The sequence below is a fragment of the Ochotona princeps genome, chromosome 7 (genome assembly GCF_030435755.1).
Source record: "Ochotona princeps isolate mOchPri1 chromosome 7, mOchPri1.hap1, whole genome shotgun sequence".
NCBI lineage: Eukaryota > Metazoa > Chordata > Mammalia > Lagomorpha > Ochotonidae > Ochotona > Ochotona princeps.
The window spans coordinates 10,433,965-10,451,041 of NC_080838.1; the positions used below are offsets into that span (position 1 = coordinate 10,433,965).

Genomic DNA, 17,077 nt, shown 5'->3' on the forward strand with positions numbered 1-17,077 from the left:
TGTTAACAGTATACAGCTGCTGCTCCCTGTGTTTTCATGACAATCATAATTACCCTTCTTTGCGATCATAAAAGAAGCCAAAATGTCATCTGTGGTGAAACGTTTTTAGTTTTATGATGCATTTTTAAGAATGTCACAGATTTTTTTTCCCCCTAGTCAGGGCTCCCTGCGTATTTTCTGCTTACATTTGGACACTGTGTGCATTCCATATTAGCACATTTCATTTATGTTGATATCCAGCAGTGCTTCTTTGTAATTGTTGGGTCAAGAAATCGTTAAAAAGGGAACATTTGAGTTATGATAGTAACCACATCCATATTCTAACAGATGGCTCTCTCCAGAGATATGAAAATAGGGGCTTCGGCGGGGAGAAGAGACAGATGAGAAGTAGGTTGCTGACGAAAGAAAGTCAGTAGTGCCAAGACAACTCAGTGGTAACCTACCTAAGAGTACTGGATCACCCCAACATGGGCACCAGAAAGACACTGGTGTGTGTGTGTGTGTGTGTGTATGTTTGTTTGTTTTTAAGATAATTTAGAAGCAGCAGTTGTTTGTTTTCAAGACAAGCCGCCTTACAGTGATTGGAAGGAACACTTCCGGTACTGCACACATCTATATTAAAAGCAAACAGACAAGCTGAATACACATGCAAGTACTAATGTACTTACATTCCTAGACCATCAACCAATATTAAATACCAAGGCTATCTTTAAATATGTCCCTTGGTCCACTCTTTTTTAAATTTTATTTCTAATATTGTTTACACGAATGAGTGGATTGCATACCATGTGGACCTCTAATTAGGATGGAGAAGGTTGAGGTGTGGAGGAAGATTGGGTGAGCTAAATTTTTCAATTCTTTGTTGTTTTTTTTCTCCTGTGTCCTCCATGTGATGGGAGAGGAGGAGAAAGGGCACTGTTGTCAAACTACACCAGGTCCCATAATTATATTCCTTAAACTGAAAGAAAAAGTATTAACAGGCAAGTGTGCGAATAAAAGAGGGACTCCCAATTTGACTGTTAAATATATCTTGGCAATAGAATGCTGGACTTTGTGCCATTGTCTGTCCACACAATGTCATGATACACTTAAATAGAATGATGGACTTGTGACTGTTGATGAAGGACTACACTATTGTAATAATACAGGGGAAATAGTAGGCAAGACGGGAGATGGGGAAATCCCTGGGCCTATAGAACTATCATGAAAAAAAAATTAAAAAATAATAATAATAAAAAAGAGGGATGTGTGGGTGAATAAGAATCTCTTAGTACCATCAGTGTACCTACATCTGAGTTTGTATTAACAGAAAGATCAACTCATTTAATCTTATTTAGCATATTTATCCATTTTTTGTAGCATACAAAGGGAAACTTGCCCTGTTGAAGTGTGCAGTGCCATAGCCCTGATTGCATTCACACTCTGTACCCATTACCACTAGCCACCTCATAGCCCCACACGCAACACAGCCTGCTCACCAGAGTTCATCAAGAGCGCGCTGCCCAGCCCAGCTCAAAGGGGGCTGCGTTTCACTGCCTTCCTTCAGCCGTCATCCTATAAACAAACCTCCCTCTTGCCTTTTACTTGTGATGCATTTGGGGTACGTTTGAGCTTCCTGTTGTTATTTTTGCTGTTTGATGTGACCCTAGACCTGTGGGCTGGCACACTCTCTGGTGTTCCCAACTTCAGGAAGGCAGGCAGTGTTGTATCAGGCCTGCTGTGTGAGGCTACTGTAAGCCTGGATATGCAGCTTTCTCTGGAGATAGGTTCTTGCTTGCAGTTCTTCTGAATGCATTGCTAGGAGTAGACCTACTGTTGCATGTGATAATTCCATGTTGAACTTTTTTTGAGGGACTGCCAAGCTATTTTCCACAGCAGTCAAATCATTTTGTCCCGCCAGCAGGGTTCAAATTTCTCTACATTCCTGCCAGCACATTTTCGTTTTCATAGTCACCCTAGTGAGAGTGCGTGATATCTCATTATGGTTTTGATTTGCATTTCTCCAGCAATTAGTGTTATTGAGACATATTCTTGTGTGCCTATTGACCAAGTGTAATTCTTCTCTGGAGAAATATCCATGCAAGGTCTTTGCCTATTTTTTAATTTGAGTTATTGATCTTTAGCTCTTAGGTTAAAGGAGTTCTTATGTTTGGGATATTAAGCTTCTCAGATATATGATTTGTAAATATTTTTTTTCCTTTTCTGTAGGTTATCTTTTCACCCTCTTAAAAGTTAGTCATTGATGCACAAAAGTTCTTAATTATGATAGAATCCACTGTGCCTATTTTTGTTGTTACTGCCTTATCTTCTGCTGTCATCCACTGGTTTTGGATTGTTTGTAAACATCTGAGTATAAAGAATTCAAAGTTTAGTCAGAAGAATTTTTTTTTAGCAAATGCATCTCCAGTTTTCTCATTGAAGACCAGACTCAGGCATTTCCAGCACCTAGTGTTGTGTCTGAGCCTGAGCGAGTATGTCGTACTTGTCTGCCAAATAAATAAACTATTGAACGAATGAACTAAACCATCCATGAGTCTAGAAAGACTTTTTAGGTTTTAGTTTCTAACCATGAGAAGTTGATGATAAAGAAATGTGATGTGGGCAGGCTTTGTTTTCATGAACAAAGACATTGTTATAATTAAAACAGGGAACAAAACCTAAATAGTTGATCATTTGTGTGTGCCTTCAGCGTTGAAACGGATCTAAAAATGCTGAAAGATTTGTCAGTGATGGAATAGTGATACTGAGGAGGTAGCAAAGATGGCGAGGAGGGAAAGACAATGATTACATTCTTTCCAGGTGTTTAATAAAATACTGGAGTAAATGCACAAGTCAGTACTTTAATATAGACCTTATTTTGAATTCAGAGCCTTTCAATATGTATCAGATGATTAATTATTCATTTTTACCTTGAAACAATTTAGCCATGTAGGATAATGCAAAAAACTTATGGAAAATGTGGCTGGAAGATTCGTTTGTATTGGTGCAAAAAAATTTTGAAATGTGTGCATTACTTTTTCAGCATGTACATTTTCCATTAACTTTTTATAAACCTCTTATGGTTTTAAACTGTTGCAAATATTCAAATGCATTATTAATTCAGCATATACATACATATTACATATAAAACTTATCTGTAGTTTTTCACTTTTTTAAAAAAATATTTGAACTGGAAGTTTGTTACATTTCCTTCCAAATCATGGGCAATTTTCTATTAAAGACATGCTATCTCAAGTAGTAACTCAATATAAAGCATTTTGAATATGATCCTTTGAGATCTTCACAAGGTAAACCTTTCATAGTCAGGACACTGTCAGCGAGACAGATTAAGCTCCGGGACCATTTCTCATCCCCTCTTGGTGGGGGTGGGCAGTGATGGGGCTGGGGGTGACTACCCTGCAGGCCCCAGGAGAAGTGAACTCAGCTAAGTGGCCAAACCTCCTTGAGGTATTGCCAGTCCCTTCCATCTGCCAGTGGCTGGGCCAGTGAGCTGTTGTGTCCAGCTGTAGGGCCCACCTATCCCAGAACCTTCTGGAGCTCCAGGAGGCCTACCTTGGAAGCACGCTGTTTGTTCCAAAGTCTGTAACTCTCTTGAACAAGCCCAAGGTGGGCAAATTACCAGGTGGCCACCACACCTCTCCTCCCTCAGAATAGCTCGTGGTTCTGAGCCACCAGAGGTAACCTTGTCCATGGGCCTGCTGCCTAGCAGGGTCGGGAGAGGGACAGGTGAGAGCCAAGAGATGGATAGAGGCTGCCTTGGGCTCTGTTTTTTTTTCTCAACTGGAATGTCTTACTTCCCCTTGGCTCACTGGGAAGCCATTCTCTGACTTCCTCTTGTGCCATCCCCAGTACTCTTATGTACCCCTTTCTGTCATACACAATCATACCAAAAATACCTCTTTTCTTCCTGTCACTGGAAAACTAGTAACTTTCTGAATCTTCCTTTTTTTTTTTTTTTTTTTTTTTTTTGTTAACTTCTCAGTGAGTCCTGTATGCAGGAAAAATTTTCCAAAGACAAAAGGTGGTCCTGTGATTTCATGTGTTGGGCCCTGTAATACCAGCGCCAGCAGCTGGGGGACCAGTGGGGGATACCTATTGCTTGTAGGACAGGACCGGCAGCTCCCCCTGTTGGTGGCAGTGCAGGTGCTACGAGGTTCACCTTGGCTCCTCTTCAGCCAGCTCTTCGGCCCCTGACTTTCCACGCTTACCTGGCTCTTGGAGCTGATGCAGTTTGAGACCCCTGAATAAGGGAAAGGGATATTCCGGGTGGAAAGTCGTCTCCCCTTGTCTACAAAGGATGGAAGCGTTGCAGCTGGAGTCATCTTTGTTTACACAAAAGTATGGCACAAACACCATCTTGTCACTCTGAGCAGCCAACTCAGTCCCTTTCTGCCCAGGGAATGACAGATAGTTCAGAGAGATGAAAGTAAGGATAGTGGAGCAGAAGTGGATTGATATGCATTCCAAGGGATGAATGAGCCGAGAGGAAACTCACCTAGTGACCTTTCTCTCCTGGTGTGGGGCTTTCATCCCTAAAGCAGAAGGGGTGCTATGGGGTCGAAAGGTTCATGATGTATTTTTGTGACTGACATCTGGCAGCTACATCCCTTTGTGCTTGCTGGTTCCAGCTTTCTGCCCTCAACTGAGAAGGGTGCAGGCACAGGGGCCCCTCAAAAACCTGGAAAATTCAGTAAGTCAATTTTGCTACCCAAAAGTTTGAAATCTATACCTAGCTTTTTGGTAGTTTTCACTTTTTGAATGCCCCTCGTATACATTGAAGACCAGAACTGTGAATAAACTTTGTAACTTCAGCTGTGTTTTTCACCTCTGGCTCCTTCTTGGGAGAAGGTGCTCAGGACAAAGGATCCTGTCCAATCATCAGCAAGTATAGTGAGAAATGTGTGCTTGCGCTAAGAACTGTTGTTGGCACTGGGAAGACATCAGTGAATTACACAGAATTCCCTTTCTCTACAGACTTACCATGTAGTGGTTGGCAGGTAGATCGGGGGTTGGGGGAGCAGGGAGAGCTGGGAGAGAGAAAGCAGCATTGGGAAGAAGAAGGTGGCATGCCATCACCCTTGCGTGCAGAAGCAGTCATGCTTCCCAAATCAAGTACAGCTCCACTTGAGTTCCTCCAGAGGGTTCGTCACAAGGAGCTAAGGCTATGAGCTCAACACTGGGCTCTTTGTACCTACTGCCCTGTATTGTAGGATGTCTCACTCCTACCCTCTTGTCTCAGCCTAAAATCTGCCTGTGCAGACAGATGGCCCCTGACCAGCCTAGCTAGTGTGGCTCCAGGGCCCCCTGCACTCCCCATTTTGTCACAGGTATATTTTCTTCCCAGGGAGTCTTCCCCCTGTCACCACCCCAAATCCTGTTGTTTCTAGGAGGAGAGGAACTTGGCCTATCTGTTAAGTGCTCAGTATACTGTATGGCATTCTCTAAGTCCTAATTAGCTAACATTATTTTAATGTTATTTTCTACATTGTTTGCTGCTTTTGTGTGACTTCTGCACCAGCCGAATTAACCTTCCTCTACTACTGTGCCTTTGGTCCTAGCATCTTCAGTGCTTTGAACCCACCTCTAACGATGCTTCCTCCTGGTCACTTCTCTAACCACTGAAGTGGCTTTGCCAACCACAGCATTTTTTTTAAAAAAAGATTTATTTATTGTTACTGGAAAGTCATATATGCAGAGACATAGAGAAAGGAAGATCTTCTCTCTGTTGTGGCTACAAAGACCGGAGCTGAGCCAAACCGAAGCCAGGAGCCAGGAATTTCTTCCAGGTCTCCCACGTGGGTGCAGGGTCCCAAGACCACAAGCAGGAAACTGAATGGGAAGTGGGGCAGCCAGGACACGAACTGACGCCCATATGGGGTCCTGGTGCCTGCAAGGCAAGGACTTCAGTCACTAGGCTACCAAGCCAAGCCCTCTACCCACAGCGTTTTATTCCCTCCTTTTCTATATCGCCCATTTAACGATTTTGTATTCTAAAGGTGTTTATCACTCCAGATACACTAGTTAAACTCCTGGAATGCATAAAGTATAGTTTTCAAAATTATTCTTAATCTCTAACAAAATGCTTAGTGTGTATCTATAACTGGCACTCATAAAGTGCTTTGATTTGTTAATGAAAGACTGTAGGTGCAAAGGGCAAGATGTTGGATGTGGCTTTACCATTCAGTGCTCTTGGGGACCGAGCCTGTGAATTCAAAGTGTTACAATTTTGTAGACGTCTTTCACATTTTACTTTGGGAATACTATTAGTACATTAATATTTCGTGAGTGATATTCCTTGTGTGCTTGAGAACTTTCCTAAGGAATTAATGAAGCTGGGTAATTGCCAGGATAGTATGAAATTAAAGCAAAAATAAATGCGACAGTGTGAATGAAATGAACTGCTTAAGCTATATATAACTGGACTAGGACAGAGAGAATAGCAAATGATGCAAGAAATACATCCAGGCCTTACTCTGGCTAACTAGAGAAGAAGCTATTTTTCACTCAAAATAAGAATCAAAAACAGTTTAAAATCACATGTTCTCTTTAAAAAGGCGTAGTGTGGTTAATATTAGCATGATTAGCATGTTGATTTTTTACTTCAATTAATGTGCTTAAGAGTTTTAGTCTCTTCAGCTAAAAATACTTTTAAATAAAAAGCCAGGAATTTATGTATTTATTGAAAAATTAATAGAGACAAATATTTTTAAGCTGTGATTCTACAGTTAGTTTGGGGCTGATAGGGAGGAATGAATGGGACAGTTACAGCCTGGAAGAGGGCTCCATCCAGGCTTCCTGCTGTGATGAGGGGAGACCAAAAATGGTGACCTTGATGACACCATTCTGCACTAAAGATCACACTTACTATCATACACATACAATCAATACATACTGCTCTCTGGATTTGTATCTTTGAATGCTTCTGAGCCCCTTGACTGTTCTTTAAAAAATCGTTCATGTGAAATGAATGCCCACCACTCCCACCCATGAACTCTGAGATAACGTAATAAGGTTGTGGGGGGGAGGGATGATTCTGCACATAAGGTGTTAATTTTCCAAAGGTTCTAACATCTGAATCTTCTCTTTTAAAAAATGCTGAAAGAGTGGGTATTTAGCCTGGTTCTTAGAATGGCCAGTGGCCTCATCTGAGTACTTGCCACTCATGTGGGAGACATAACGAAAAGCACTTTGTCCCTAGCTGTGGCGTGGACCAGCTCTGGCCTTTGCAGACCTCTGGGGAGTAATCCAGTGGGTTTACTCTTTCTCTCTTTTTCTCCTCCCTCTAATCCTCATTGTTTCCTCTCTCGTTATGTAACTCTGCCTTTCAAATAAATAATTAGATCTTTAATGACTAACATTAAATCAAACCAAGGCTAAAAGTTTGGACCCCAGATTATCTGTCATGTCTTGGCGTAAAACTCTGAATTTTTCAGGCTTTTACACTGACTGAGGAGTTTGACTTTTCAAATGTGAACACCTAATGTATGTCTTTGGATTCTAATAGTAGTTTTGGATACTCTTTTAGAAACTCTTACTGAGCATCATATCTTCTCGCATAAGAATTAGTCTTTTTCTTTACGATTTATTATTTTTATTGGAAAGACAAATTTATAGAGGAAAGGAGATACAGAGAGAAAGATCTTCAATATGTTGATTCACTCCCCAAGTGGCTGCAACAGCCGGTGCAGAACTGACCCAACCCAAAGCAAGGAATCAGGAGCTTCTTCTGGGTCTCCTATATGGGTACAGCATCCCAAAGCTTTGGACCATCCTCTACTGTTTTCCCAGATCACAAATGGGGAGCTGGATGGAAACTGGAGCAGCTGAAACACAAACCAGTGCCCATATGTCATGCCGGCACATGCAAGGCAAGGATTTACCCACTGAGCTATTGTACCAGGCCCAAGAAGTAGTCATTAAGAAATGAAAAAACAAGTCTAGTGGATAAAATACACAAATAAAAGATAAGAAGGGCTTACAAGAAGTAAACATTTGTTTCAACTTAAATTATTCCACTGAATATGTTTTCCTTTCTTCCTAATACCACAACAGTATTGATATGTCAGGTTGGCAGATGGTTTTGCTCAACTTTCATGTCCTTTCTGCTGCAGAGGTGGGCAGCTTGCCAACATTGGGTACTCAGGCTCCCCTCGACACTCGCACAGCCACTGAGGACCGCGAGCACCTTCAGGTGGATTATAGCCATAAAATGTATCCACGCTACAAATTTAAAAGGAACATGAAAATATTGGCTTATCAGCTCATTGTGGAATAATAATCTCATTGCGTATTTTAAAAATAACCAGCCATTTTGTGAAAAATTGCTATCTTTCGTAGAAAAAAATTTAGAAGCATTCTGCTGATTGGCCTTTTGTAAATCCTCTTAATCTTAGTTTAAAGACATTTACATGTCTCTTACAATTCACCTGATGTCATAGGTCATTTTTGGTGAAAATTAAGAGGGAAAATCTAATCTTACACAGGAGAAGAAGAGCCTTAGGAAAACAAAAGCCTCCAGAAAGAGCTTTGGAGTAACCCTAAAGTCCTCAGAATATAGTTTGAGAACCACTGAACTAAATAATTTTTATTTTTAAAATAATTATTTACTTATTTATTTGAAAGTCATGGTACAGCAAGAGATGGAGCAACAGAGAGAGATGTTCCATCTGCTGTTTGACTCCGCAATGGCCAAAGTGCCATTGACTGGGCAAGGCGGAAGCCTAGAGCCAGAAGCTTCATCCAGATCTCCCAGACTGGTGACAGGGGCCCAGACGCTTAGGTCAAATTTCTGCTTTCTTACACCATTAGCTGGAAGCTGGATAGGAGGCAGAACAGTCAGAACATAAACCAGTACATGTAGGGGATGCCACTATCAGGTGTGGCAGCTTTATCTGCCACACACCAGCCCCATAAAGAATTGTTAAAACTCAGGTGGGAATTTGGTGAGCAGTTAAGATACCATTTGAGACACAGATATCCCACATCAAGGTACCTGAGTTCAAGTCCTAGCGTGGGCTCCTGACTCCAGCTTCCTGCCAGTGTGCCCTCTGGGAGGCAGTGGTATTGGTTAGCACTTGACTGAATTCCTACTACTCACACAGAAAAGGTAGATTGCATTCCAGGCTTCTTCCTGGCCCAGCTCTCACTGGGGAGTGAACTAGCAGGTGAGAAATCTGTCATTATGCTATCCTTAGAGTCAACATCTCCTAAAACACTACCTCTGAATACTATGACACTGATCCCTGAATTCCAACATCTGGATTTGGAGAACACATTTAGACTATAGCACTGTCCTCCTTACATGTTACAGAAAATAACTGTAACTGCTCCCAACCCCCATGGAGTACCACAATGAGGGAAAAGGGACTTGGGGCCCACTCACCTCTTCTCCCTCTCTTTCCTGAGGTTGCCTAGAGCCTGGTGCCTTACTGGGGCCCAGGATCCTGCCTGTTTAAGACTCTCAAGGAGCTAACTCTTTTGGGATGTTGACCTTGATGCTCATTGCTTCTAGTCAGTGAACAGAGTCATGAAGCCATTTACTTGTCATTAAGAGAATCTGCCTGGCTACTTAGTTCTGGTTAGTGGAGGTGCAATGAATCTAAAGTGAAGGGCAAGGTTAGAAAATGTCAACTGTACCGCTTCAGCTGCCTTAACTAGTACTTTGATGTAAGTGGATAAAGAAGATGAATATGTAGACCATACATTGAGCAAGAACTGCTCTCACATCATTTTGTGTGTATGTATAATGTTTCTTTCAGTGTTGATGTTCTATAGGAAGTTCATGTCACTCTTGGTATACCCACCTGGCAGTGTGGCACTTAGTGAGCAATACAGTTATTAGCAGTGTCCTTAACAAAATCTGCTCTGTGTCAAATACTCAGAATCTCTTTAATAAGAAAGGGCATGTAGTGAAACTCTAATAAATTTTTTGAGTTGAAGAGCATCTTTTTTTCCTATTCACGCAGACTGTATCAGCTCTTAGAATGATTCCAACCAAAAAAGTCACCTTTCTTTTAGCCTTCAGTTTCCAGAGCTTTAATGTTCTTTTATTCATTCTTTTTATTTCTTTGTTTGAAAGACAGAACGAAAAAGATAAAGTCAGACCTTGCATCCACTGGTTCGCTCTCCAAATGCCTATAGCAGCTGGGCCTGGGACAGACAAAAGGCAGAGGCCAGGAGCCTCATTGGGTCTCCCCTGTAGGCAGCACAGGTTCAAGGTCATGACCCAGCTCCCAGAGTATACATCAGTAAGCAGTGGAACAGGGAGTGGAACCTGGACTCCTGGGCATTCCAGTGTAGGATGTCAGCATCCTGGCGTTGTCTTAAGACTGTGCCACAGATTGAGCTGTTTTCTACTTCCAGAGTTAAGGCTTGGGCACTAGAAGAAGGAGTCTGTGACCCTGTAAAGTGAGCACAGTTGACTACCACCTTCCCCCCTCCCCCAGCACAACTCACTGCTGAAGGCTGCCTTCCAGTGTGAGACGCTCGCACACCAGCTCTCCTCAGCCTCAGCACCCATGTCTCGTCTCTACTAAGTCCTGGCTATGGGAATGATGGGACTTTGGCTTCACCAAGGCATGAACTTGTAAGTTACTAGTTATTACAAACCTTTACTACTGTGGGAAAAGCAGATGGCTGTCACTCTTTACCCAAACAATAGTTTAATAACTTTTCTATTCACTTGCTTGAAATTCAGTAATTATCAAGTAGGAATCCTACTGTTTTATGACCCCTGTTTACAACTGAAAAACTGTGGTTGTTTATTGAAAGTAAACCATGTAATTAAGTTTATATCCAAAATTTCCCTCAGTGAAGCAATAGTAGTTCACCAAAAGGTTTTGGGTTGCACCTTTTATCTCAGCCAGCTGTCTGAGGTCTGTCTTCTTTGAATTTCAGGAGTTTCATATTGAACTTGCAAATAGAAGATGTGACAATTTAAAAAAATCTCTCCTTAGAGGACATTGCTCTTTTGTATCCTTTCTGTGTGTGCAGCAATTCTGGCAACATATCATGACATGGTTGGCAATGATTAAGTGCCCAAGAGGTTCTAAAAATGCTCCTGGGTGTTTTATCTTAAGTTAGCAGTTCAAGTGCAGGCTCTGAAACTAGACTGCCTAGATTCAAGTCCTGGAGTATTCCTTTTAGTGAAGTTACAACGTTCTCTCCAGAAGTTCCTGGAATAGGGAAAGTACTGTGTAAGCCTAGTCAAGAGCTTGAATTTGTACTTTTCATGACAGATATAAATTTCCTTACCAAAATCTAGGATTTTTTAAATTTATTTTTATTTATTTATAATCTTTTATGAAATTATTTTATTATAAAATTTACAAAATCTTCAAATAAAGATCTTCCCCTGAAAAGAAAATTGCTAGTTTAAAAAAAAAGTCCTATACCCAGAGGCCCTTCTGGAAGAATGTCAATCATATTCATGCATTGCCTACCCCAAAAGCCCCTACCATTTCTATAAATTAACAACTATTACTCTTTCTAATCCTCTAAAGCTTGCTGTGTTCCTTACCTAATTTTAGTATATGATATCACGTCACATTTCTCAACAATAGATGTACTTTACGTGATAAAATAGAGTTATGAAAAGTTGCCTAAAAGTCATTCTAGTTCTTTTTTTTTCATCCAGTATCTTATTATTTTATGATACAGTTATGCTCTGGGATTTCCCTTACTCCTTCCCCAAATCTCCTACCCTGCACTGATTTCCTTCCCTATTTTATTATAATAGTATAGTTCTTCATAAACAGTCATAAGTCCATCATTCTGCTGTGACAGATCTCACGCACCCCAATGGGTCCTTGGTCCAAAATGAGTTAGCCCACCTCCTCTCCTGGCAGGAACAGTGGCCCACACCCATTCCAGTTCATACTGTTGGGTGTTATAGCCCAGCGGCACTTGGTCCATGCCCAGACACAGCTCTCACATGGTTTAGTAGGGACAGAGTCCTAGCCCAGCCCAACCTATACCCCCCTCCTCAGTATCTAAGATGGAGCAGTGGATAGCATGCTCAGATGTGCATGGAAGATATAACAGTCCATTAAGGCCTGCAGAGGACTTCTGGAACCATAGCAGAGGAAGGAGAGCCAAATAAATTGGGACAACTATCCCCAGCCAAGTGTGGACAGCAAATATCTGGGTGAATGGAGACTAAGGTAGACTGTCAGCCAGTGGACCTTGGGAGGATTTCCTCATGCTTGGATTGCCAAGATCAACAGCATTTCAGAACCACTGAAATCACTTAAGCAGAACTCTCAAAACATGCTCCACAGTGGGGATCCTGGGATGACATCACATAGCCATTCCTCATCCCCAGCTACTGAGGTGATTGGGAGGGAGGCTAGATGTGGCTTTCCCCTTAACTCTTCCCTTGCTCTAGATACAGGAGAAAGAAAATTTACAATGGTCTCACCCACTTTTTCCTAATCCTCAATCCTTCCCACCCTGATCAACTACATAAACATCCCCAAATATATATATATATACATGTGTATATGTTTGTATACATTATTTATATACATGTATATATTTTATATATATTTATATATACATATATATAAAATCTAATTATCACAATGGTTTTCTTTTACAAAAAGCATATTCTTGTTGCGAAAAGAAACTGTTAGCTATATACATATTTAAAAATCTATAGTACAAAGAATATGCTTTAAATTTTCTATTTACTAATATTTATTTGATTTGAAAAGCAGACAGAGACAGATGCCTGCCATCTGCTGGTTCACTCCCCGAATGCCTACTGTTTCCAGGGCTGGGCAAAGCTAACATCAGGAACCTATAACTCAGTCTACATCTCCCAAGGGGTGGCAGAGATCCAGATGTAGGAACAATTAAATTACCTTCTGCCATGGGCATGCGCTGTTAGGAAGCTGCAGCTGAGCGTGGACATGGGGCTAGAATCAGGCCACTCTAATACAGCTCATAGCTGTCCAATGTAACACTTCAACTACTGAGCACATGCTCACTCCCAAAGGAATGTTTATTTTTAATATATTTGTTTATGATAACAATTCCTTTTTCAAGCTTCTAATACTGTCAGTGGTAAATTATAATTGCTGTGTACTCAGATAGCTTTGAGAGTTTTGGAATGTCACATGTTATTTCAATCTGCATAACGTTCATTAAAAAGTAGAAATTATGTTGGCGAAGACCAAGAACAGTTCTCAAAAACATAATCCCTTTGGAAATGTCAATTATGGGTACTAACAGAATACAAAGGAGCTTTTAACTAGACGAGAAGTGACCATGTAAAATGAACAGAGAAAAGGCAGGTGGGACCAATAGTAGACCAGTTTGCCTAAGAGTAAAGCAAACCAAAAAACCAGATACTCTTCAGAAGCAGCCTGAAACATGAAAGCTGCTTCTTCCCTGGCTAGAGGTACATTATGTAAATGCTATAAAAATGAACAGACATCACAACCAGCAAAGTGGTCCTCCTACCATACGGATATTTCTTGCTTGTCAGTGAAGGAAAAAAATCTAATAAGACTGAAAAAATTGAAAAACAGTAAACTGGAATCATTTGAATTCTCAAATTGAGGTCATTTTTATTCTAATTAAGGTTTGAAATGGGGAAAAACTGTTTCTGCATGCTTTTTTTTTTTTTTTAGGAAAATAACAAGCCTGAGAGAGACAGGGACCATCTGTTACACTGACCATGTAACAAGATGTTAGATTTATTCAGACATAATGATGTGGTTTGCAGCATCACATTTTAGGTCTGCTCTTTCAGCTCTACTGTGGTCTCAGGTTCTTTAACTCTCTCTTGTAAGACTGACACTACTACTGCATGAGTAATAATACTATCTTTCCCTCAGACACCCACCCCCCCACACACACACACTCCTAGAAGCAGCTAATTGAAGAAATAGCACCCTAGAAACATGTTTGAGAGACCTGCCCTTGAGATTCCAGAAGCGTAGAGTTCGATATTGACTGAATATTTATTTTGCTTGTATCTGCAAAGAAAAGAACAACAACTCGTAAGCCTGGCAGAATGGTTCAGTTGGCTAATCCTCCTCCTGCAAGTACTGAGGTCCCACATGTGCATCGGTTCATGTCCTGGCTGTTCCACATCCAATCCCTTGCCTTGCTTATGGCCTGAGAAAGCAGCAGAGAATGGCCCAAAGCCTTGGGATTGTATACCCACATGGGAAACCCAAAAGTAGCTGCCAGCTTCTGGCTCCAGATTGGCTCAGCTCCTACAATTGCAGACATTTGGGGAGTGAGCCAGCAGATGGAAGATGTTTTTCTGTCTCTCCTTCCCTCTGGAATCTACCTTTCCAATAAAAATAAGTAAATCTTCAAAAAGAACAGAACAACCCAAGGTTTGCATATTCCATTAGATCTGCGTGTTTTCAGTTGCTGCGGGCTGTTGATTCTCAATTCACACTGCTGGAAGCTGTGCGCCATAGTTGCAGTCATAGAAAAGATGTCTCCTTCTGCCTGCACAGAGGGGCCTTGGGGAAGATCGGTATTACCTGGTCTTTAATCCAAAGGCGAAAGTAAACCATTCCAGAGGTCTCTGTCTGTGGTTCCTCCTAAGTGAAGAAATCTCTTAAATACCTACAAGATGATTGGTTGAGAAGGTATAGTTTAGTGTAACTTTGCTGAAGGATTTTAAGTTTAAAAAGAAACATTGCCCCATGTGCTCACAAGTTCCCATCGGCAGAGGAGTGGGGAAACCAGTGATGGAGGTGGGTCTGTTTTCTCTTCCCCTTTAGGGAACTGAAACTATAGCAGACGGGTCTTTGAGGAACTGCTTCTGAGTGACTGTCTGAAATAGTGGCTTTTACAGAGTGTTTACCTTCCTGCTCTTAAAAAGCAATTAGTGCAGTTTTCGAAGAAAGCACAGATACAGCAACTAAAAAAATCTATCAGGACACAAAACAGCCAAGGGCAAGTTATAAAAATAGAAGAGAAAGAGATATTTCATATATTATAAAAAAGGAAAAATAGAACCCCTCAGTCTTTTATGAGATTATATAATTAAGTAGCAACATTTATCCTCTAGGAAAACATTGTGTAGTAGATGAGGTCAAGGGTTGCAGACAAGATTCTTGAAAGACATTTTTAGCTGTGGTAAAATGCACAGATTGTCACAGTTGCCATCTTGGCCTTACGAACTGTTGTGTTGCATTATTGTACAGCCAATCTGCAGAATCTTTTCATCCAGTGAAACAGTAAAAAAGAACTACTGTACCTTTAAGACAGCATCCCACTTCCCCATCCCTCAAAACCACCATTCGATTTCTTCGCCTCCTGTGAGTTTGACTGCTCTACCAGATCTCATCTGAGTGAAATCATTCACTATTTGTGTTTTCAGTACTTGGTTTGTTTCACTTCATTGGGAATATTACTGTTGAACATGGGTGTACAAATATCCCTGGAAGAACCTGCTTTCAGTTCTCACTTGAGTGCTGAAGTAGAAGTTAACATTATTTAAAGGAGTTTTTCGGGCCCAGCACGGTAGCTTAGTGGATAAAGTCCTCACCTTGAACGTGCTGGGAATCCCAGCAGCCCCTCTTCCCTTCCAGCTCCCTGCTTGTGGCCTGGGAAAGCAGTGGAGGATGGCCCAAAGCCTTGGGACCCTGCACCCATATGGGAGACCCAGAAGTGGCTCCAAGCTCCTGGCTTCAGATTGGCTCAGCTCCAGCTGCTGCGGCCACTTGGAATCAAAGGGCAGAAGCTCTTCCTCTCTGTCTCTCCTCTTCTTTGTATATCTGCCTTTCCAATAAAAATAAATAAATCTTTAAAAAAAAAGTATATAGCTGACAAAATAAAAGAATGCTAGTGACCAAGATTTGTAAGTAGAGATCATCAACGTCAGCCAGCCGGGTCTGGTGTTCATTACCCACGGGCAGTTCCCGCCCTACTAATCAGTTGCCTTGACCTTCACCCATTGCCCAAGGAGAACCTTGGAGCATGTGTTTACCTTTGTATTTTAGAAGCATTGGATAAACTTGTTCTCCTTTCCCAAGGTAGTCGGTACAGTTTTACATTATCGTGTTCAAAATGAGGTTAAGGTTACAAAATGAACCAAAGCAATATAGCAAAGAGCTGAAGTATTTGTGAAGTAATGGTGCAAAATTAATACTGGGATTGTGCCAAACAGATTGTCCTTGTCCCAAAATGCTTTTGGATGTGCATTTCCCTACATTTAATCTAATTGTAGGAAAATGATGTGCTGTAAAATGTGTTTTCAAGATGGCCTATTTTCTTGACATTTCAAGCTATATTGAATACACATTCTTCTTTAAAGAACTCCATCTCATGCAGTGGAAAAAGTCATGGAATTTGAAGACACAGACTCTTCCCATCCTGTGGGGAGCAGAAGGTGAACAAATGAGAGTATCATCACAAAGCCCATGAGGAGGATTCTCTCTATATACTTCTAGACCTGGAGAACAAAGCTAAAACCTGTAACCTGGGCCAGCAGCTTGGAAACATGGGAAGGCCTGGAATTTGAAGTCAAAATAGCCTAGGTCTGGATCCTAGCTTCCCCGTGCACCTGAAGCACTCCCACGTGAACAGGAGGACAACTGGGGGCTAGTGGGAAGAAGTATAGCCTTGTGGCCTGGTGAGGGATCTACGAATGACAGACTGAGTGGAGATAGGCGGTAGGGTGGCTCAGACCATAGCTCCAGACAGGGCTAAGGCGGTGCCAATATGCTCCAGTGCTTTCTCTAGCTGTGCTGTCACACATTAGCATTCTGATCTCTTTGCACGTGGAACCTCAGAGGTCTCTTGAACCCACCTTTAACACATGTAATAGCAAACACCTCAGCAGCAAGGTGTTCAAGTTCAGCTGCAGGCAAATCACTTTCCCCGTCTGACGTCTGCATCCCTTCTGCTTTTCCTCGGTGGACCATCCTGATCCCAATACGTAGAAAAAAGACAACAGTATAAATAGAGTAGTATTTTTTTTAAATAGTCATTTTTTTTAAAATAGTCAAAATTTTTTTTAAATAGTCATTTTTTTTAAAGTCATTTTAGGAATTTGATCCTTTCTTGGCTTATTTCAATCTAAAATATCACTGGTCTCTCCAAAAGC

General features: G+C 41.3%; 1 protein-coding gene across 1 annotated transcript in view; it reads left to right on the forward strand.

Moving 5' to 3' along the window:
- NR3C2 (nuclear receptor subfamily 3 group C member 2) overlaps positions 1–17,077 on the forward strand; it is a 339,034-nt gene that overhangs the window by 273,760 nt on the left and 48,197 nt on the right. The gene's annotated exons all lie outside the window — the stretch shown is intronic.